At 41.4% G+C, this 24,469-nt stretch overlaps 1 pseudogene; it reads left to right on the forward strand.

The window, feature by feature from the left end:
* Window positions 1–643: 643 nt before the first annotated feature.
* LOC131395291 (secretoglobin family 1D member 2-like) lies at window positions 644–24,469 on the forward strand (annotated as a pseudogene).

A 24,469-nucleotide genomic window follows, 5' to 3' on the forward strand; every position in this document is an offset into this window, starting at 1 on the left:
TTTTATTGAACGTTACATTCTCCCTCCCCCTAGCCCCTGGCAACCACCATCTACTCTCTGTTTCTACGAATTTAACTACTCTAGATCCTCATACAAGTGGAGTCATACAGTATTTGCCTTTTTGTGACTGGCTTATTTCACTCAGTGTGCTGTCCTCAAGGTTCATCCATGTGGTAGCATGAGAGGGGATTTCTTTACTTCACATTAATTCATTTATTCAAGGAATATTTGCCTTTCTTCTTCTCTGTGCCAGGCACTGTGGCAGGTAAAGATGCGCAAAACTGGACACTGCCCTGAAATAAAGGAGCTAAATTCGAGGGGGATCCCATCAGTTAACTCATTATTCATTTGTAAAGCTACAAATTGTCTGAAATTGCAACAAAAAGAGATGCATGGTGCCAGCAATGTCTATAAATGGGAACTTTGATCAAGACATTGGAGAATGTGACACAGATGGATGGCATCAGGCCTCAGTGAAGATGAGAGGGCTGGAAACCAGACCTTGTGACCTGCCATGTGCCATGTGGGCAGGATCAGTGAAGCTCTCCAGATACAAATAGCCCTGGGCTCCCCAGGCTCCTGAGTTCAGCTCCTAAAAGCTTATCATTTGCTAAAGCTGAAAGCTCAAAGCAAATAAACCACCATGAGGCTGTCTCTGTCTATCTTGCTAGTCACTCTGGCCCTTTGCTGCTATGAAGGTGAGTATCATTTCTAATCAGTCCAGCACCAGCTCTGGTAAGCAACCTTGTCTGAACTAGGTGAACTTAATTGGAGTATGGACAAATCAAAATGCAAACCTTTTTCTCTACCTGTGAACTAGACCCTCAAAAGCCCATGGTTCATTCTATCAAATCCCAATACTCTGAAACTTCTACAAAAAATCATTGCTGGCATATTTTAAGAGTTTTCCACCTGAAGCCTCACTCCTTATCTGTGATCTGTGTTTCAGAATCTGCATGACATAAGATTTGGATGTGAAGCATGGCTCTGCCACTGACCAGTGCTTTGACCTTGAGCAAAACGAGTAATCTCTCCAAGTCTCCTCTTGTCACCGGGTTTTACAGCTACCAACAAGAGTAGCTATGACAGTGGAGTGGGATGGAGCGTGTCAGGAGTCCAGTTCTAGGTATCGAGCAGACATCTCATAGTTATCAGATGTCCTCTTTCTAGAGATTTTTAGGTGCCTATTGAATCCACAGTTTTTTAAATCATAGATTCAGACTCATAAAATGTTACAGCTGGAATGGTTTTTGGAGAGTTCTCAGTTCAAGAAGAGGCAGTGTTCTCTGAATCTCTGAATAATAAATCTTCAAATGGGCTCTGTGAATAAGCAGCATTCAGTGTGTCTACAAGTACTACTAGTTTTCCAGGAGTGCTACCAGGAATTGTAGTAGAACTAGTACAATCATTGGGGCTACAATTTCTATTTTTCTAGATTAATTCTAGAGATTTATTCAACAATACTTTTGCACGTTTTCACTCTCGATACTGACCCAAGTCTTGTTGAGTCTTTCTCTTTCATCTGACGTTCTAAATGTTCTTCACTTTCCCTGTGTGGCCTCTGATTTTACCCTCTCCAAATTCTCTGCATAGTTTGATGTTTGACCAGAGGTCAGATCAGAGCCTCGTAGGGCATGCCCCAGGATGCAGGGTGGTTGCAAAGATTCTGGGGAATGGAGAATCCAGACCAGGAAAAGTGGTTACCTCAAGTCTCAGCACAATTCCAGTGGGGTCAGGAATGAGCCACCCTTCCCACCTCTCACTCTCTCCAAGGAAATCTGTACATCGCTGTGGAATAAAAGAGCCAATCATAATTCTGTGTATAAGCTTCAAATGTGTTCAAACTGATTAGCTTTAATTTTTTGTAGCTTTTTATTTATGTCTGCGTCTAATGCCATAATCCTATTATTTAGTCTCAAAATAGCATCTTCCAATGTATAAATAGTTTACTTACTCATCTCCAGATTTCTTCTCCCTTCTCTGATCTCTGGTAAAATCTGCGTCTACCATTCACTTGAAAAAATTGATTAGTAAAGTCTCTTCTCCCCCAATACTCAAGACAAAATAAGGTATCACTGCCTTGACAGGCAAAACTGAATTTTTTTGAAATCTAGGAAGTCTGAATTTCAGCAAATCAGGAGAGTCTTGGAAAGTTGTAGGTGTACTTTACAACACGTAAAAATTGAATCAGGCATCAGGACACCTGTTGTCCAGTCCTAGTTCTGCCACTTGCAGTGTCACCATGAGGAAATCATGACCCTGAGGGTCTCACACTGTTGTCAGCACACTGATGAGATGGGAACATAAAATCCCTGGGTTTCCTGTTCTAGTTCTAATATCAGAGCCGTAGGAAACTTCAACTTTCCTTATGTCAATTGTATTTCTTTTTCTTCTTCTCTAGCCAATGCAGTTGTCTGTATATCCATTCTTTCTGATTTCACATCCCTCTTCTTCTTTAATGAACCCCTCTATAAGTTATGACTTAAGAAATTTCCCACACCTCCAGAAGCTTATGAAGCCAAGTTGGAAGTGAAGAGATTCACAGATGAGATCTCCTTTGGGAGCAGATTGCAAATTTCAAAAGCACTGGTAATTTCTTTCTTCTTTGTGCATAGAGGCTTATGATAAGATGAACAGCCAGGAAGAAGGTCAGGGTGCTGCTCTTGCGGGGCACGGGTGGTGGAGGCACCTGTCTCACTGCTCACCTCTGATAGGGTGACCCATGGCCACCGGGTGGATGATAACATTACACCTGCTGAGCTATACCAAGACTGCAAGTAACGTCTGGGCATGTTCCTCCTTCTCAAGTCACCTCCCTGGGTGCCAGGCTCCCCATAGTGTCCTGAGGAGGAGGACACCTGGGGCCCCATGCAGTGATGTTGAAGGGCCAAAGCACTGCTGCCTCCCTGCCAGGGAACTTTCCTGACGGTGAGTTCCCTCACGCAGTGGACACAGTCCCTGTGGAATCTCATGGGGAGTCTCCTCATCATGTTCGATGAGGAGACATGCAGGGGGAGAGAACTAGCCCTATCTGTCTGGATATCTCTATCTGTCAGGATAGAGAGGGTGCTGGCTGGGTTCTCTGCCAGCTTCTGCAGAGCCCAGGCCCACTCCTTTCACCTCCATCCACTTTTCCACTCCTCACCTACGACTCTCCTCCTCATCATAGCCAGTGGGCAGAGACTCTCCTTGTTTGGTCTCCTGCAGCCACATGTGACGGTGAAACACTTAAATTATGTCTTTATCCAGAATCAGATAGTTAAAGGTGTCTCAGCCCATCTACCACCAGGTTTTGGTCATGAGCTTCAGCTGCAAACGCCCATGGAAGCTAGATTCTCAGTGCTGAGAATTACATGTGCCATCAGGTTGAATTTTCACACTCTAGGGTGGGAATCTCCTGAAAGCGGTACTTCCCATGTCCTGTCCCTCCTCTCTCCTGATCTCCCAAGCCTCTGTTCCCTTTAGAGTGAAAAAGTAGAGTCCTCTGTCCTGCGACATCAGAAGAAAAAAATCACGGGCTCCGCTGTCCAACCCTTCACCCCCCTCTCCTTCCATAGAAACTTGAGTCCTACTCTTGGGTCACCTGGGGGTTTATTTGCTGGACTATGGAAATGGTGTTTTCATGACATGCATGGTTGGTTGTAACTGTACCAGGTCTACTTAATTTACCTGCACACTGGGGTCCTACCTGGTGTCTTCCATTCGTCTTTTGTTAGATGAAATTTCATTGATATCTTGGTGGGAACATTGGTGTGTGTTACTGTGTCATCTCCAGGAGCAGCACGACTGACCTCCTCTTTCTTTCTTTTTCTATTTCAGGGGAAAGTAGTGTTGAAGTGTGCTTACAATGCTGTATCAAATCATCTATAGCAGTACCTCTGCCTTACAATTGTCACCTGAACTTCATTGGAAAATGTGCAAGTTTCAACATCTTGCTTCAATAAATCACTTGCCCTGCACTTCTCTACTTGTCTTGTCATTATCCAACAGTCTCTGGCATCAAGTTGGGTTGGTTTTCATCATGAAGTAGCCATTGAGTGTTGTCAGTAGTAAATTTCAGAGACCCAACATCCAGTTATCCACGGCAGCCTGAGGTGTAGGGATCACGGGAGGATATATTCAGTCATGATTCATCCTGCATTACTTTACAGATTTCTCATTTTTGTGGCCATGAGTGAAAATGAAGATTCAGGGTAAAAAGCAACTAAAATCTTCCTGCTACTCGTCCTGTATTGAGGGATCCTGTGGCCTAACTGCCTAGTCATGTGGTTTCCAACTAGCAGCGTCACTAATATTTTGTCCTCATCATAACCACAACCAACCTGCTTCCCCACACTGTGGTTTCAATCCTATGGACTGTCCAGTGTAACTTGTTTTCACCAACCCCTCAATTTATAGTGAAAATCCAGGGTTCAATTTCATTTAACTCATTTTTAATTTGCACACTCACTCACATGGCTTATCGATATCTATGCCACTCATCAAGACCTCAAGCTAATACTTCCTCCCGCAAATTTTCCCGGATATCCAGAAACAAGTATCCAGCTGCCATCTGGACAACTCCATTCAGGCACTCCACAGTTATTTCTGAAGGAATATATAAAATTGAACTCACTGTGTGTCCACAACCTTCTCCTCTTCCACGTGTCCCCCATTCTGGCTAATGGACCCACCACCCAACGCGGCACCTGACTCAGAAAACTTGGATACATCATAGACTCTGGGTTAGTTTGCAGTGGCTGTTGTAACACGCTACCACACACTTGGTGGCTTAAATCAACTTATTTTCTCAAAGTTTGGAGGACAAATATCCAAAATCTGTAACACTCTGCCAAAAGCATTGTGTCAGGAGGGTCACACTCTCTCTGAAGGTCTAGGTGGAAATCTATTCATGGCTGCATCCAGCTTTGATAGCTGACGGCATTCCTTGAGTTGTGCCCACATCACTCCAATCTCTGCCCCGTGAGTTCACACAGTCTTCTCCTTTTCTGAGTGTGTAAAATCTTTCTCTGCCTCCTTCACACAAAATACATGGGATTGCATTTAGAGGACATCAGAAAATTTAGAATGATTTCCCCATCTCAAAATCTGTAACTTTATCACATCTGCAAAGTCCTTTTTCGCCAGGGAAGGATAACGTTACAAGTTTCAGGGATAAGGATGTGGATATTTTTGGAGCTTGGTGAGCCTATTACAACTCATCTCCCTCCTGACATCTAAGAATCCACAAAGTTCTGCCCTATTCACTGCTACAGCATCACTTCTGAGCATCCCCTCCTTTCCATCCCCACAGCCATCATCAGTCCAGTCCTAGTCCTTCCTTGCTTGTGCGCAAGTTTCCTAAATGGTCTGCTGGGCTCTGAGATAACTTCCTGCAGTACATCATCTTCATTGAGGCCAAAGTGACCCTTGTAAAATTAAAATGTAAATCTGATCTCATTTCTGTAACCCTGAATTACTTACTAGTGGACACGTGTTTCTAAATGTTTCAATAAGATGACTTATTTTTAGTCTGAAATCTACACTCAAAATATACTAGCTGTATTTATACAAACTCTGACTGAGAAAATAGAACATAGTTATCTACTATTATCAATTATCAGCAGTGTTTTTACAATAAATGTGTATTTTTATTCACATCAGGAAATATACACATTTAAGTCAGTCTCTATTTTGTGAAATACATTACGTATTCAGTCTACATACTATGCTGGATGGACACCAGGATTCATGGAGCTCTTGCAACACCCTGAGAAACCCAGATTGGAATCACCGCTGGAGGATCCAGTCCCACTGTTGGTATTGCACACCAGGACTTCCAAGACCCCATTCCTGGCCCTTCTGACCTCGTCTCCCTGCTCACCAAGGATTCTGTGCTCAGCCCTAGTGGTCTACATGCCATTTGATTATGCATCACATTGAGTCACACCCATGCACCAGGCCTGTGGTGTCCCCTTTGCCTCTGTATCCTTCCCTGCACAGGACAGCTGACATCTCACCTGTAGGATATTTCACATCTCATCCTCTGTGAAGTCCTCTCTGAGTCCCATATCCCCAAATAAACTTTATACGCAGAAAGACATTTTACAGTCAACAACACACACATAGATACACATTTTTACACACATACCCACAGAGACACACAGATGCAGACAAACACACAGTCATAGACACACACACACACATGCACAAACACAGAGACACACTATCAGACTTGCACACAGACACAGACACACACACATACACACATGCACACACAGACACACACCTCCCTCTGTTATCACTTTGTCTTTCTGTGATATAATATTTATATCACAGAGTTGTTTCAAGAACATATTGAATAAATTAATAATATAAAAAATTCTATCAATAATTATTATAACTTCTAAAACACTAAGAGTTTACATGCATCGAACACCCCTGTTGTCTAGACATTATCCTGGAAGGTTTACCTCTTCTGTCTCACGTAGTCCTTACTATTCTCCAGGAAGGTAAAAGATGTCCCCACCACTGACTGTGGGAATGAAGAATGTCCTACACAGTGTTCCTCAATGCTGGCTCTGTGTTAGAATCAGCTGAGAGATTCCAAAAGCAAGTGATGCCCAGGCCCTAGTCCAGGAGAAACACATTGGTATCTCTGCAAACAGAACCCGTGCGGTCACCATTTTCTTACCTCAATCTCCTACAGGGGCAGCCACCAGATGAACAGGGAGGAGAACCAGACTCTCCACAATAGTTAAGAACCCCCAGCATCACCAAGGTGGTCACCTTTAGACCTTCCCTTGGCCACTTCTATAGTCCTTCACATCTGACAGTTACAGGTAGTTCGTGAGTTTCACGGTTATAAAGCCAATAAACCTAGGGTCTCATACAGGAGAATTTTCTTCATGAGCTGCTGTTTAAGAGTGTGAGGTGGGATAACGCAAGAATCCAAGGGCTGGGGTCAGGAGGAGAGACGCTTAGAGGTTTAGTTACTGTGTAATGGGAACAGACTTTCTGTTTGGGATTATGACATGCTTCTGGAAATGGGTAGTGGTGATGACATTGTGAATGTACTTAATACAACTGAATCGTCTACTTAAATATGGTTAAAATGGTAAATTTTGTGTTATGTGTATTACACCAAACACACAAAGACTCCACAAGCTGAGCTCTCTGCAATGCATCAGAAAGATGATGTGATGGGAGCAGGGCCTATATTTCAACACCCTTGGACATGCTCTCCCAGAGCTGTTGGCACCTCAAAGTCTAATTACATCTGGTGTCAACTCTGTTTGATTTGCCTCCTGGGATTTTCTCTGTTGAAGATATGACTAATTTTAAAGAAACATTGGTTCAAACTGACAAATTGAGTTTAACCAAGTACAAAGGATTGACTCATGCAGAGTCCTGACTTTATCCCTCGAGGCCTCTCGTTCTTCCCCTGGAACAAATCCTATCGTGCTCTGTCTGGGCTCTCCTCCTCAAGTGTCTTCTCCCTGCAGCCATCTCACTCTCTATGACAAGGTCAACATTCTGCACACAAAGCTCTGATTTTGTCACAAGCTCACTTAAAGCAAACATTCAATGGCTCTCCATTTCCTACGAAGGGAAGCTCAATTTTTCACTCAGAAATTAGGATACTCAGGCCTGTATAGTAATGAAGATTCCCTCCTTTACTTCTGTGTTTTCTCTCCCAGCTACTAAACATAGTTTCTGACATTGTCAGGGCATAAGAAAAGGAGAGACAGAGGAAGACAAGAAAGTTCTGGATTGACTCATATTCCTTTAGAATTGGTCCAGGTTCTCTGAGCCACACAGATGCTTTCTCTTATGGGAAACCTTCATGGGACTCCAGAAGCCCAGATTACTAAGATCTCTTATCTCATTAAGGCTTCATAAACATTTATAGTACAAAAAAGAGCTCTTAAAAATTAGAAATATGGCACCTGGACAAAATAATAAAGAAGTTGGAAGATAAAGTAAAATAGCTGAAAAAAATGTAGTGTGTATGTAGTGGAAAAGATAGAAAAATATGATAAGAAGAAAAGAATTTCAAACTATCCATCCAGGATGTCCAACTAATAGGATTATAGTATGAGAGAAATCATGGTGGGAAGTAAACCCACAAAGAAATACCCAAGAATATTCCATAGAAATGAAGAATATGAAATTGAATAGGCCACTCACTCCCCACATCAAAACATGTTTTTGTGACTTTTTAGAACATCACCCTAAAGAAAGGACTTTCTTTCAGAAAGAAACACCAGGTCATGTCCAAGGATGGGGAATAAAAATCAAATCAACACAAGACTGGAAGACACGAGAATAATACTAAAAATTCAGAGGCTCCAACCTATAGTTGCATACAAATATAATTCTATTCAGTCAACTATTTATTTAAGTATGAAGACAAATAAAGATACTACAGAAGTGCAAATCTTCAAAAGTTTTATGTCCAATGAGCTTTTTCTCAGATGATGTCAGAGGATATGTATTATCAGAAAGAAAGAGTAGACGAAGAAAGATAAGGCATGGAGTCCAAAACACAGGATATAACATGTTTTGTTATGGATAAATCAGGAGAGAACCGTAAAAAGCACTATTTAGAACATATCAATATCAGGTGACACAGTGAAAGAGGTTGTAGGTGAGTGTGAGACAACGTGGTGTGGAAGGGAATGAACAGGGGTCTAGTGCTCTCATTGGAGCTGTTTTCCAATATTTTCCTTTTTGAACAATGCTCTTATATCCCTTATTTTTAAATAAAAATTTTGAAAATATTGGAAGTTGTAAGACAGTTGAAAAGGAAGGACAGGATAGAAGAAAAAGGACAGAAAAGTGGGCAGGAGAAAATTTGACAGAAAATGGGTTATGATGCTGCAAATTATCCGAGGTTAACTTGGAATGTACACTCCATCTAATTTAGGAGAAACCTGATGCATTTTATTGAAAGAGTCAATAGATTTCCTTTAGGAATTAATTATCTTGTTAAACGACAAGACGTGAGACATAAGAGTGAAGAAAGATAAGGAGTACATCACTGAGAATGAGATTCTACCATAGAAATTAAAGGTCTATAGAAATTCAAGGAAGAACAAAGCGCTTACAGGCTATGCGTTCTCCAGGAAGGAAGACTTTGTGAAGAGGTGATGACTGAGTTGGATCTTGAACGACAAAGTGGATGAGGATGACAGAACAGCAAAAATGTAGCGAGCATCCAGGCAGAGGCATGGCCATGAAACTGAGCCCCGCACACTAGAGGATATAGATGCCCACACTCCTGCCGGCATCTGTCTGCACTGGAGCTCCACTCACTCTCCACTGGGTGTGAGGCTACCTAGTACTACTGACCTTTCACCATAAGGGCAAATGCTTTTAGATATTTCTCTGTGACAGGGTTTCTCAACCATGGCTTTACTGACTTCAGAGGCTGAAGAATTCCTCTTTGAATGGATGTCCTGAGCGTCACAGGTTGTTTAGAAGCCTCCCTGGTCTCTATCCACTTGATGCCAACAGCAAACCACTCACCCTGTGGGGACACCGCAAACATCCCTAGACCCTGACAATGTCCACAGAGGTGGGTGGAAGGAGGGAATAAATGAGGCCCAGATGAGAATCACTGCTCTAGCAGAGGAAATACTTTATTTCACGTCCCCCACATGCCCCTTGTAACTCCCCTAAGCACCAGAGGTTCACAAATCTGGATGCCGATGGTTAGCAAGAAAATGTGGGCATGCAGTAGAGGGAAAATACTAACAAATAGAGAAGATATTGATGTAGTAACCTAATGAACTGATGAAGCGTCACACGTATGGGGGCTTAAATATATAGGTACATATTTTGTGGAAATGTCAAGTTGTGTAAAGCTCAGGATTTTGGTGAATGAGCCAAAGAGAATTACTCAGGGATGACACCTGATCCTTGCTCACCTTCCAAATCCAGCTGATGTCTGGTTTTAGCATTGGGTTTGATCCCTGCCTTTACTAAAGATTCAAATTTATGGGGCCAGCCCGGTGGCGCAAGTGGTTAAGTGCCCGCGCTCGGCTTCCGCGGCCCGGGGTTCGCAGGTTCGGATCCCGGGCGCACACCAACACACTGCTTAGTAACACACGCTGTGGCGGCATCCTATATAAGGTAGAGGAAGATGGGCACGGATATTAGCTCAGGGCCACTCTTCCTTAAAACAAGGGGAGGATTGGCATCGGATGTTAGCTCAGGGCTAGTCCTCCTCACACACACACACAAAAAATTAAATGAGCTTCTCTTTCTAAATAGATAAAATAATAAAATGTGAAATATAATCAAAAAGTCTTTGTAAAAATTTGAAATCTGTCCTCAGAAGCAGTTATATAACAATTAATTAAGCAACTACATGTTGACTATTGTCGCATAAAGACCAGAGGTGCACAAGCCATGCCCTCAAGCAGCATGAACGTGGAGGAAAGGGCCATAGGGTCAGGGTTCTAGAGATGTCAGGAGAGAGTTATATACAAAGAAAGATCCTCAGAGATTCAGGGGCCATGAAATGCCACAAGAAGTGGGCTATCTTTGATGCGGCATCGAGAATGAATAAGGAGTTTCAATTCAGTGGGGCTGAGTCAAGGACAGCGGGAGAGGGGAGTTCACAGTGAGCAAAGGCCTCAAGCAGAAAACTGTGGGGCCTGCACAGAAATCAATCAGGAGTTCAAATAAGGCAGTTGTGGGAGTCAAGGTCAGAAGGATCCATCTGAGACATAACGTGAAGATCTATGAGGCTCAAACTCAAGAGGTCAATAGTGTTGGAAGCTGTTTCTCAAATCAGAACACCTGGTTCCTTATCCAGGCTCTGCTACCCACTAGCTGTGTGCCCTTTGTCAACTTACTTGACCTCTCTTGTCTCATTGTCTGCAGCTGGGGAGAAATATGCCCACCTCATAGGGAGGGTGACCGCACATCTCATTTTGCTCATAAGAATCCTGGTTTGTGTTGCTATCCCAGCATTCCGTCCATTTAGTTTCTTCTTTCACTCTCCAAAATACCCCAGTATGGCCAATAAGTTTCTCATCACCCTATTCATTGGATTGTTGTTGTGAAGATTAAAAGAGGTTTTCACCAGTGCCCTGCATAGAGTAAGTTCTATGTAATTGTTTGCAACTCACGTTTTATTGAATTTTGAAAACAAGTAATCATGCATTAGTGCTGGCTATTGAGAAGATGACTAGGCCAGCAGAATGTAGACTACATTTGAGAAGAAGCGATGGTAAATTATATCTCAATAAGACTCTTTTAAGAAGGAGTCAGAAAAATATCAAGTAAGCATGAATCAAATACAGTGCTTTATTTTCAAACTTAGGACTTTGACCTCAGATCTGAATATGATAATCTCTAGATCTTTTAAGAATGTAAAGTAGAAGCAGAATCTTCAGTGGCCTATAAAGTCCCAGTAGCCCTTCAAGGTTTATCATAGCACATTTCCAATTTTTATAAAATTAATCCCTGGCAGTTGACATGTGGATAACACCTACTCTGTGCCCAGCCCTGTTCTGACGACTTTCATTTTGTAACTCATTCTAACCTCACGACAATCCTAGGACTGTTCCCAATGTACAGAGAGACACAGCTGTGAAATCTCCACACCAGGCTGGGAGCAAGGCAAGGGAGGCACCTGGTCTAGGAATGGCCTGGATACTATGAACAATGGACTCTTCACTGCCATCAAGATATCTTAGGGAACAGAGCTTTTCCTACAATTTCTGTCCTAAATAAATACCTCTCCACCCCTGGTCTAGACTTTGGCATGATATTAAGGAAGAAGAGGTTCACCTCCAAAGAACATGCTTGAGATTAATGCCCCAACAGCCCTAGAGGTGAGGAGCAGAACCAGTTTTACAGAATGAGTGAAAAAAAGAAATGTAGCAGCTCTTACCCCAAATACTGTATGGCTGATATCAGTAACTTACATTAAAAACACTTAAAGATTATCTCAGTTTCAAAATAACTCTTTTGTAGGCTTTTGTGCCAGTGTATGAGTCACTGAGAAATAATTGTTCTCACTGAATGTTGTTGTTTTATTAAGGATGGCAAGGCCTCAAATGACCAAAATATTAGTGTGAGTTTATCTTAGGGCTGCTATGAGCCTGAGGACAGGCCAAATATAATTCTCTCTTACTGCATACTTTATCTCTCCCCCAAGAAACTAGGTCATTCCAGGTAGAATCTGAATAACTTAAATTTGCTCCATGGTTTGTCATACTAGATGATCAATAAATATCCCACAAACACTGAAACTGAAGGCCATTTCACTCCTTAGTTGCTGAACTTAATTTGGGAACCTGAGTCAATGTTCGTTTTAGGAAGAGAAAAAAATCAAGCCAACAACACAAGCATACTAACTTTTTGGTTACTCCTATATCTCCCTGTAAATGCTGGTTTGCAAAAGAGTTTTTTCTGGGCCATGTTATTGTTATTTGAGTCACCTGAGAATGATTATCCTCAGTTGAACGGAGAAAACATGGAGCTAAAGAAAACACACCTCTGTATTGATGTGGGTGGGAATTTTCTTTTTCTGCTGAGTAAGAAACCTCTGAAGGGTCTAGTGTCCCACTAGGTGACAAGGCAGGTCCTGAACAACTGGGGCCCCAGGCAGAGTCCCCATTAAGTCCTAGTGAAAGAAACCTTATCCCATTCCATTATTAAAGTTCTTCACTTGCCTTAGGAATGAAAATCACCAGCAAATGTCAACTGTGTGAAAGTACACACTTGAGAACATCACCTTCTATGTTTCTAGCATCTTGCCAAATCAATTTTGTTCTTGGTAAGGTATGCTCTGGTGAAGATGGAAAGATATGAGTCCTAAATAATCTGGACAGCAAATAATGCATCACAGGTAATTAACTATTGACTCATCTCTCTGGCTTTCTGATCCATTTCTTTTTTTTTAACCTAAGCCAACTTTCTTTCTCTTGTTCCTCTAACCTTCATATCATCCCTGCTTAACCTGATGTGGCTTTTCTATCCTATGAGGCTGTCCTGTCCCTCTCTTGACATGAAGAGGCACACTTTCCCTCACTTGCCAAGTACCATCTGCTCTAAGGCCACTATACTTGCTGTTCCTCTGCCTAGAACACTCTTCCCTAGCTCTTCCCCAGGACATCATTGTCCACTCGTCCAAGCTTAAAAGTCTCTCTTCCTATAGCTTTGCCTGAACCTCTGTGCAGGACACTGCCCCTGGGGGTTGTGTTGTTGTTCTTCACACAGTCACTGTCCGATGTCACTCACTCAATTGTAGGCTTGTTTGTTGCCTCCCTGGTAAGAGGTGAGCTCCACAGAGCCAGGTCCTCCTCTAACGTGTTCCTACAACCCAATATGTGGCACAGAGCACAGGGCCCAGTCATAGGAGAAGCTCATGGTTACTGTTGAACAATGGATGGATGGGTGGATGGATGGATGGATGGATGGATTGATGGATGGATGAAACCTCTCATTTATTCATGACTACTCTGATTTAAGCCCTGTGATAGGCTCTTTACATAGAATGTCATTACAAAACCAGGCACAGAATCATTTATGCCTATTGTAGAAATGAGGAATGACCAGCACTTTAACTCACCCAAGGACACTTCATGATTAGGTGTTACATTCAAGATTCAAACCCACACCTGCATAAGCACAGATCTCATCACCATTCCACCACTCAGCACTGCCTCCCCTAAGCAATCGGTTATTATACTTCTTCCTATCATCTTTCAATTAGTAGAAGAAAAACCTTAAAAAGCTAACAAAAACTGAAAGAAAGTTAATTCATAGATTTATAATAGAATGAATTTATTAAATTGAGTTAACTGAGAGGATTGATGTCAGCATCATGGCAGAGTGGTGCTTAGTCTCTCCCCCCTAAGATACAATGACAAGGACATTCATAAACCAACAGAGGACATTCACACAACACAATAGACACCTCAGAGATCCGCACAGCCATACATCTGAAGGTGTGTGTGCTGGACTCCCCTGGAGGCAGCGGAAGGAGGTAAACAGATCTCCTCTCCTGAGCAGCAGCAATCTAGGTTATAGGCTTTCACACAGCAGCTGGCACATGACTCTGAGAGGGGAAGGGGGAAAAGGCAGCCCTCTACGGGAATGCTCATGCTCTCAGAGTTGCCTCTCAGCCTGTGGGAACCAAGGAGGTGAAGCAATCATGGGGGCAGCCACACTGAGCTGTGAGGAGAGAGTGAGTGCAGAGTGCGAGTACATGGTATCATGCACAAGAAAGAAAGCGCCCCTTCCCCCACTCCTGCCTGGCTCACCAGCTTGGCCAGTAGGCCTGAGTGGTGGATCCCTGCCAGAGCACCTGTTTATGTGTGTAAACCAGCAGTGGCCAGCAGGCAAAGGCAGATGAGCCCTGCTCACACAGCTTTCAACAGACAAGTACATCTGCCAGGGGTCACGACAGGCTCAGAAAACACAGCTCCTGCACCACCCCCCAGGGGTGGCAGGTGGAATCTGTGATCAGATACTACCACTATGCAAAGGCAAAAGTCCACCCCATCAAACAGCATGAAGAAGTATATTTACACTCCAGACTAGAAGGAAAATGACAAGTACTCAGAAATCAATCCTGAAGTCACAGAAATCTACAATCTAAATGACAGAGAATTTGAAATAGTTATCATAAAGAAACTCAATGAGTTACAAGAAAACTCAGAAAGACAGGTCATTGATCTCAGGAATAAAATTAATGAACAGAGGGAATTCTTCACAAAAGAGATGGAAACTATGAAAAAAAAATAAGAAATGTTTGAGATGAAAAACACAGTGAATGAGATAAAGAAAAATCTGGAATCCTTAAAAACCAGATCTGATATTATGGAGGACAGAATTAGTAAAATAGAGGACAGAAATACAGAAAGGAGGAGAGAGAACTTAGACTAAAAATGACGAAAATGAAGAACTAAAACCAAGACTAAAGTGAAGAACTTCTCTGAGAAATATCCAACTCAACTAGGAAATGCAACATAAGGATTATAGGTATTGCAGAGGGAGAAGAGAGGGAGAAAGGAGCAGAGAGCTTGTTCAAAGAAATAATAGCTAAGAACTTCCCAAGCCTGGCGAAGGAGCTGGAATTACAAGTAAATGAAGCTAATAGAACTCCTAATTACATCCATGTAAAAAGACCTTCTCCTAAGCATGTATTAGTAAAACTGGCAATGTCAATGACAAAGAAAAAATATTAAGGGCAATAAGGCAGAAGATAATAACCTGCAAAGGAACCCCTATCTGGCTTTCAGTGGATTTCTCAGCAGAAATGTTATAGGCTAGGAGAGAATGGAATGATATATTCAAAATTCTGAAAAACAAAACCTTTCAACCAAGAAAACTCTATCCAATGAAACTATCCTTCAGGTACAATGGAGAAGTAAAACCTTTCCCAGATAAACAAAAGCTGAGGGAGTTCATTGCCATGAGAACCCCCCCTACAAGATTTGATCAAGAAAGCCCTCATACATGAAAAAAAAGAGAAAGGGTTCACAAAGCCTTGAGCAGGGAGATAAATAGACAAAATCAGAAAATTGCAGCTCTCTATCTATCAGAACAGGTTAGCAAACACTTAACTATAACATTAAAGATAAAGGGAAGTAAAGCATCAAAAATAACTATAATCACTTCACTTTAATCACAAACTCACAACACAAAACAGAATAAATTGTGACAACAGTAACTTAGGGAAGAGGAAGGGGATGGAAACTGCTTAAAATAAGGAAATAAGAGGCTATCAGAAAATGGACTATCTCGTTTATGAGTTCTTTTATACAAACCTCATGGTAACCACTAAACAAAAAATCAGAACAGAGACACAAATGATAAGCAATGAGAAAACCATCATAGAGAAACACCAAACTGAATTGGCAGTCAGAAATACACAGGACGAGAAAGAAGAGAAATACAGAACAACCTGAAAACAAGTGATTAAATGGCAGTATTAAGCCATCATATGTCAATAATCACTCTAAATGTAAACAGATTGAATTCTCCAATCAAAAGACACAGAGTGAGGGGCCAGCCCAGTGGCATAGTGCTTAAGTCTGCACACTCCCCTTCAGTGGCCCAGGGTTCACAGGTTCAGATCCTGGGCGAAGATCTATGCACTACTCATCAAGCCATGATGGGGCAGGCTTCTCACATATAAAGGAGAGGAAGATGGTCATGGATGTTAGCCCAGGGCCAATCTTCCTCAGCAAAAAGAGGAGGATTGGCAACAGATGTTAACCCAGGGATAATCTTCCTCACCAAAAAAAAAAAAAAAAAAAAAACAGAGTGGCTGGATGGATTAAAAAAGAAGACCCAACAATATGTTGCCTCCAAGAAACACATCTCAGCTGTAAAGAAAAACACAGGCTCAGAGTGAAGGGATGGAAGATGATAATCCAAGCTAACAACAAACAAAAGAAAGCAGATGTTGCCATGCTTATATAAGACAAAGTAGACTTCAAGATAAATAAGGCAATGAGAGACAGAGGGGCAGTATATAATTATAAAAGAGTCACTCCACCAAGAGGACATAACACTTACACACATGTACCCATCTAACATAGGAGCACCAAAGTACGTAAAGCAACTATTAATCTAAAAGGAGAAATTAACAGCAACACAATAATTGTAGAGATCCTCAGCACTCCACTGACGTCAATGGAGAGATCATCCAGAAAGAAAGTCAACAGGGAAATAGTGGAATTAAATGAAAAACTAGTCCAGATGGACTGATTAGATAAATATAGAACAGTCCATCCAAAATAACAGAATACACATTCTTCTCAAGTTCACATGGAACATTCTCAAAGACAGACCATATGTGGGGAAACAAGGCAAGCCTCAATAAATTTAAGAAGTTTGAAATCTTATCAAGCATTTTTTCTGACCATAATGCTATAAAACTGGATATTAACAAGAAAAAAGCTGGGACTATGACAAACACAGGAAGACTAAACAACATGCTACTGAACAACCAATGAATCAATAAAGAAATTAAAGGAGAAACAAAAAATATCTGGAGACAAATGAAAACGAAAATACACTCTACCAACTCATATGGGATGCAGCAAAAGCAGACCTAAGAGGGAAATTCATAGCCATACAGACCCACCTTTACAAACAAGAAAAATCTCAAATAAGTGATGTTAAACTACACCTAAGAGAACTAGAAAAAGAAGAACAAACAAAGCCCAAAGTCATAAGAAGGAGGGAAATAATAAAAATTAGAGTAGAAATAAATGAAACTGAAACCAAAAAAAAAAAAAAAAAAAAAAACAGTAGAAAGGATCAATGAAACTAAGAGCTGGTTCTTTGAGAAGATAAACAAAATTGACAAACCCCATAGCCAGACTCACTAAGGAAAAAAGAGAGAAGGACTAAATTAATAAAATTAGAAATGAAAGAGGAGAAATTACAACAGATATCACAGAAATACAAAGGATTATAAGAGAATAATATGAAAAACTATATGCCAACAAATTGTACAATCTAGAAGACAGATACAACCTCCCAAAACTGAATCAAGAAGAAATCGAGAGTCTGAATAGACCAATCACAAGTAGAAAGATTGAACAGTAATGAAAAACCTCCCAAAAAATAAAAGTTCAGGACAAGATGGCTTCTCTGGAGAATTCTACCAAACATTCAAAGAAGATTTAATACCTATCCTCCTCAAACTATTCCAAAAAAATTGGAGATGATGGAACACTTCCTAACTTATTCTATGAGGCCAACATCACCCTGATCCCAAAGCCAGACAAGGACAACACAAAGAAGGAAAATTACAGGTCAATATCACTGATGAACATAGATGCAAAAATCCTCAACAAAATATTGGCATACCAAATACAGCAATACATTAAAAGGGTCATACACCATGATCAAGTGGGATTTATACCAGGGAGACAGTGATGGTTCAACATCTGCAAATCAATCAATGTGATATACCACATTAACAAAATGAGGAATAAAAACCACATGATCATCTCAATAGACATAGAGAAAGCATTTGACAAGATAAACCATAAAACTCTTAGAAGAAAATATATACAGTACACTCTTCGACATCCGTCTTAGAAGCATCCTTTCAAATACTGTGTCTACTCAGGCCAGGGAAAGAAAAGAAAAAATAAACAAATGGGGCTTTATCAGACTAAAGAGCTTCTGCAAGCCAAAGGAAACCAGGAGCAAAATGAAAAGACAGCCCACCAACTGGGAGGAAATATTTGCAAATCATATATCCGAGAAGAGGTTCATCTCCAAAATATATACAGAACTCATATAACTCAACAACAAAAAAAAGACAACCTGATCAAAAAATGGGCAGAAGATATGAACAGACATTTTTCCAACGAAGATATACAGATGGCCAACAGGCACAGGAAAAGATGTTTGACATCATTAACCATTAGGAAATGCAAATCAAAACTGCAATGAGATATCACCTTACACCTGTTAGAATGGCTATAATTATCAAGACAAACATTAACAAGTTTTAGAGAGGATGTGGAGAAAGGGGAACATTTATACACTGCTGGTGGGAATGCAAACTGGTACAGCCACTATGGGAAACAGTATGGAGATTTCTCAAAAAATTAAAAATAGAAATACTATACAACCCAGCTATCCCACTGCTGCATATTTATCAAAAGAACTTGAAATCAACAATTCAAAGAGACTTATGCACCCCTATGTTCATTGCAGCATTGCTCACAATAGCCAAGACGTGGAAGCAACCCAAATGCTCATTGACTGATGACTAGATAAAGAAGATGTGGTACATATATACAGTGGAATACTACTCAGCCATAATAAAAGACAAAATTGTCCCATTTACAACAACATGGATAGACCTTGAGAGTATTATGTTAAGTGAAATAAGCCAAACAGAGAAAGACAAACACCAGATGATTTCACTCATATGTGGAAGATATACAAACACATGGACAAAGAGAACAGATTAGTGGTTACCAGAGGAGAAGAGGGGGGTGGTTGGCATAAGGGGTAAAGGGGCATATATATATGGTGACTTATAAATAATAATGTATAACTCAATTTTCACGGTTATAAACTATTGTGACCTCAATAAAATAACTAAAAAAAAAAAAAAGAAAAAAGCTAATAGGTGCTATATCTGAGAATCAAAACTCCGTTTTCTGATTCTGAAAGTTTTGCATTTAATACCATTTAAGGAAGTCTTTTACCACTTCCTCTTTATAAAGCCCCCACATTAAAAAGAAAACACTAAAAGAAAATTAATAAACACTCAAAGAAAATTAATTCATGGATTTATAATAGAATGAATTCATGAAATTGAGTTGTCAGATATTCTTTGTAAAAACAACATTCAGAGAAGATGAGACATTAATATTTCCCAAATTTCAATGACCTGAGTGAAAAAGTGTCTATAGGCGATGGAAGTCTGCCACTGGGAGGAGGTATATGATATTGCCCCAAACCCAGGTGTTTGGTAAACCAGCAGGAACAGAGATACAGGATATGAAGCTGTTGTACCTTGAAGAAGAAGGAGAAGGAGAAGAGAAAGGAGAGGAGGAAGAAGAGGAGAGACATGAGGAGGAGATATTGATGACCACAATAATAATAAAAAGCACAAGATGATAACAGGCTCACAATGGTGTCATTAGCTTTACTATTTAGAAAGCACTTTTAAATTAATTGTACCTAAAGTCTTGTATCATTATTGCAGTTCCAGAATTTTTTGGGATCCAGAAAGCTCTGCTTCCTTGGTTTCTACAAACAGAGCTCAGGCTGGCTGGGTTCTGTCTGATTCTTGCTTCGTTTCCTGGTCCGGTGTCAGGTTTATCCCGTGACTCATTGCCTCATTAATGGGATGGATTAAGGTGGCACCTAGAAGAATAAAAGGAGGAGTTCTAGGTGCTCCTCTCCAGAGTGAGCCCTTTCATCCCTGTCCCATCAAGGACCAACCAACAACAGCTGCCTCCGCCGTGAAGCTGGTGACGGTCCTCATGCTGGTGGCCCTCCCCCTCTACTGCTATGCAGGTGAGTACTGACAGGGAGGGCAGGCCTTGGGCTAAAAGTTGTTGTCAGGGCCCCTGTGGAAGAATTCCTGGTCCCCAAACCCCTGTATAGGACATCTCATTTCTCCAGTGCCCTCCTTTTTCTTGGTTTCATAGTGTTTGGCTTCTCTGTGCTGTGAAGGCAGGAAGTGGGGGGAGGCAGATGTTTTAAGGCTTAAAGGAAATCCCAGATGCTGAGTTTACTCTCCTAGAATTAAGAATTCAAGACCATTTTCCATAATCTCTCTGAATGTATGTGTCTTCTGGGATGTAAGAAGATGAAAAACGTAGATACACCCAAAAAGGGGTCCATACCTCCATAACTGAGCTCATTTTTGTTTTTGTTTTTGTTTTTTGTTTTTTGTGTGTGAGGAAGATCAGCCCTGAGCTAACATCCATGCTAATCCTCTTCTGTTTTTTTTTGCTGAGGAAGACCGGCTCTGAGATAACATCTATTGCCAATCCTCCTCCTTTTTTTTTCCCCAAAACCCCAGTAGATAGTTGTATGTCGTAGTTGCACATCCTTCTAGTTGCTGTATGTGGCACGCCGCCTCAGCATGGCCGGAGAAGTGGTGCCTCGGTGCACGCCTGGATCCGAAACCGGACCGCCAGTAGCGGAGCATGCACACTTAACCGCTAAGCCACGGGGCCGGCCCTGAGCTCACTTTTGCATGCTTTCATCCAAGGTTCTGGCTGCCCAGTTCTCGAGGATGTGGTTGAAAAGACAATTGATCCTGCAGTGTCCACGACTGAGTATCTAGCAGTTGTTGAAGAGTTCTTATTGAATAAATTCACTGCAGACTGTAGTTGAATTGAAGCAGTGTTTTCTCAACCAGTCAAATGAAACTCTGAACAATGTCAGAGTGGTGGTGGTAGTGTTTTTTTTCTTAAGTGCTTTGAAACCACTGGACAGGGAGAAGCAGGCTGTAAGTTTGTCACCAATTATGCCAAAGCAACGGTGAACATGCCTTATTTTATTTCGGTGAATTTAACTGTGGGTGAGTGTGAATACTTTGACATCAAGAAAGCCATCAAGGCCCCAGTGCTGATTAGCCTCTTCACTTTGTGGAATCTTTAATGAATGATAAATGAAAAAGACAAAAGTGGGAAACAATGCTCAGGTGAAGGCTTACCTACACCTCAGATTTCCAGTACACACACATGCCCATGCATACACACATACACAGGAACACAGTGCACACATACACACACACACACACACATACACGCACACACACATATGCACATGCGAAATACAGAACACACATGCACACTCACATACATTTTCTATCAAGGTGAAAAACATCTGATTCTCAAGAAGTCCTTCACTTGCAGGAGTGACCAGCAAAAAATATCCCCTTCTTCACAGAAACAAATAAAAAATGTTCTTAAGAATTCTTTGATAGAGTCTAGAATATTCCATTTGAGGAAGATTGCATTCATCTCATTTAAAGAATTTAAAATGTCCTTTCAAGTAACCAAAATTTGTTAGCATAAGTGATCTTGACCATTAATTAAAGACTCCATGAATGACAAGTGCAGATCATGGGTATGAATCCGCCATGGGTGATGGAATTGTTTAGAAAAAAAAATCTGTAGTTTAACAATGAGTAATTCTTTTAATTATAATGGATATTGTTTGAGGTTTTTTCCAGCATTTATTCCCTATCTTGAATACCGTTTAAAACATTCCAGGATAGACAATGTAGAAATGTTGCCAAAAGCATAAAGATAAACGTGTACATCACTAAGGAGATTCTGACACAGTGTACAACTGGATGAACCTTGATGGCATTGTGATAAATGAAACAAGCCAGAAACAAAAAGACAAACATTGCATACTGCACTTATGTCAGATTTCTAGAGCAACCAAACTCATAGAAACATAAGGCAGAATAGCGATTTCCAGGGGTAAAAGTGGTCAATTTCACGTTATGTCTATTTACCATAAACAAAATTTTAAAAAGTAAACAACCCCTACAATAAAGGAACATGGGATTTTTGTCTTTAAAAACCTGGATTAGACTAATCACTCAGAGAGCATATCTTCAATATTTTGTAGATCACAAAAGTAGTGGGGGACACATCAGAGTGTTCTCTGTATTTCTGACATGTAAGGCCATATGGGAACTCAAAGTCTTTACATTGTCTTGGATTTCAGCTGAGATTCAACAATTCTACATTGAAAATTGATGACACACACAGCATATTTATTGGATAAGTTATTTCAAAGAAAGAGAAACATGAAGAAAAAGTTATTAAAGTGACCCCCGGTGGAGAAAAGATCTGGAAACACCAGCACCTTTTTAACATCAATAAATGTCTTAGTATAGATGATGAGAAAATCCTGATTTTACTTCCAGCACTGACTTTCTTAGATGTCAGATGTGTGAGGACAAACCCAGGAAAAGAATGAGAAGTGTTTGTTTTACAAGATTTTACTTAGTAAGAGAGAATTGAAAATCTATGTGATGTCTCCATGTTTGTTTTCCAGCAATCAATATATGATAGTTTTGGGTGTGCTCTCTATTAACTTTTCACAACACCGTTGGCTCAGAGGACTACAGAGAATGATCAGAAACCAAGTGTCAATTGCTATAAACCACCACTTTTCTTACTTTTGTGTCTTTTTTTTTTTTTTTTTTTTTTTGTGAGGAGATCAGCCCTGTGCTAACATCCGCCAATCCTCCTCTTTTTTTGCTGAGGAAGACGGCCCTGGGCTAACATCTGTGCCCATCTTCCTCCACTTTATATGGGACGCCGCCACAGCATGGCTTGCCAAGCAGTGCATCGGTGCGCGCCCGGGATCCGAACCAGCGAACCCCGGGCCGCCGCAGCGGAGCGCGCGCACTTAACCGCTTGCGCCACCGGGCCGGCCCCACTTTTGTGTCTTTTGATCTACAAACTGTAGGACAGTTGTTGAAACCTCATTTACGTTTTCATTTCAATAAAGTATCTGCAAGACCTAAAGTTCTTATTTTGTTATCTGATTAAAATGGAGGCTTTAGAGAGCCTCATATATCACACATGTGTATGCTCACATGCAGGCACACACACATTATTGTTTACTAAGAACTCATAGGCCATGCTTATTTCTTGGTGCTTTTGGTGCATCCAAGCTGGGGAGGGAGGTGGCACTGGGTATCTCTGCTCCCCAGATTTGGATTCAGGAACTGGAGATGGACCACAGGATATGCAGAAGTTCGCATCTACTCAGAGATGAGCCCTGGCTCATGCCATGAGGGGTGTGTACATTTTTCCAGTGAGGAATGGACATTCTGAAGGAGAAGTAGATGGCCCTGTGGTGGAGAGTTAGAAGGAGAAACATGACTGTAGACACTGAAATTCCCAGTCTCTAGTTGACTGGTCACCAACTTGGCAGGGAGGAAAGGCTTCAGGCTTCTGAGAAATGACAGCTCCAAGGAGGTACTTTCCCAGGAGTGCAGAATTGGATGTAAACCTCTGCATCTGGCAGGCCAGAGAAGACCCTTCCCCTCCTTAGTCTCAACACTTGGACCACTTTGGCCTGTGTCTGCCGCAGGACACCACTGAGCTGCCCCAGGGGAGTGAGGCCACCTGTATAAATAGTCATGTGTTTCCTGCATGCATAACTCATCTAACAATACAGGTCAAGAGTGTCAGTCAGAGGGGGTTTGTGCCTGCATTACTATGCAGAGTTGAAGTGAATGATGGTGGATTGTTCTGACAGAGCAACTGCCAGACTGTCAGTCAGATTGGAGTGCTGAAAGAAATATTGGAGATGGGTGCAAAGGGAAGCAGCAGTTCCAGAATGCCCGTGCCAAGTGGCAGGCATCTGAGGGCCCAGGAACAGGAGGTTGGCTCCAAGGAAGAGCTCATAGTCAAATATGTCAGATCCATGCAGTTGAAAAGAGACCCTACCACCAGGGAGGCAATGTAGCTGAAAACTCCTAAAACTGCTGAAGGAATGAACATTCCAGAGAAAGGGTTCAAAGTAGCTTGAGGGTGATGAGAAAGTATGAAAAAAGTCTTTGAGGTATAAGCTTCCTAGCCCAGTGCCCACCTGAAGACTACTGGGAAATTCATCACTGACCACTGGAGTGTTGACTCAGTGGTGGGGAGGCAGAAACAAGTCCAAAGTGGCTCAGGTGGGGAAGACAGAGAGACATCAATAGGCTTGGAGGGCCCATGATGGATGACTTTTGACTTTCCCAGTGGAAAGCCCAACTTTGTCAAGACTCAAATGGAAAAAAGTGAACATGCACAGCAATGCTCAGTATTTTGGCTGATGGAGATTACCTGTGCACGTTGTTTAGGGGAACATATATCCCACTGGGAATTCCCCAGTTGAATGAAAATTTCTTTTCATGGGCATAGATGGATCTGAGGACCTGAATCAAGACTGGATGAAGTTTGTGGAGTCAGAGTTTGAAGCAGTGTCTCAGCTCAAGGGACACTGGTGGTAA

Source organism: Diceros bicornis, chromosome 31 (assembly GCF_020826845.1).
Source record: "Diceros bicornis minor isolate mBicDic1 chromosome 31, mDicBic1.mat.cur, whole genome shotgun sequence".
NCBI classification, from domain to species: Eukaryota; Metazoa; Chordata; class Mammalia; order Perissodactyla; family Rhinocerotidae; genus Diceros; species Diceros bicornis.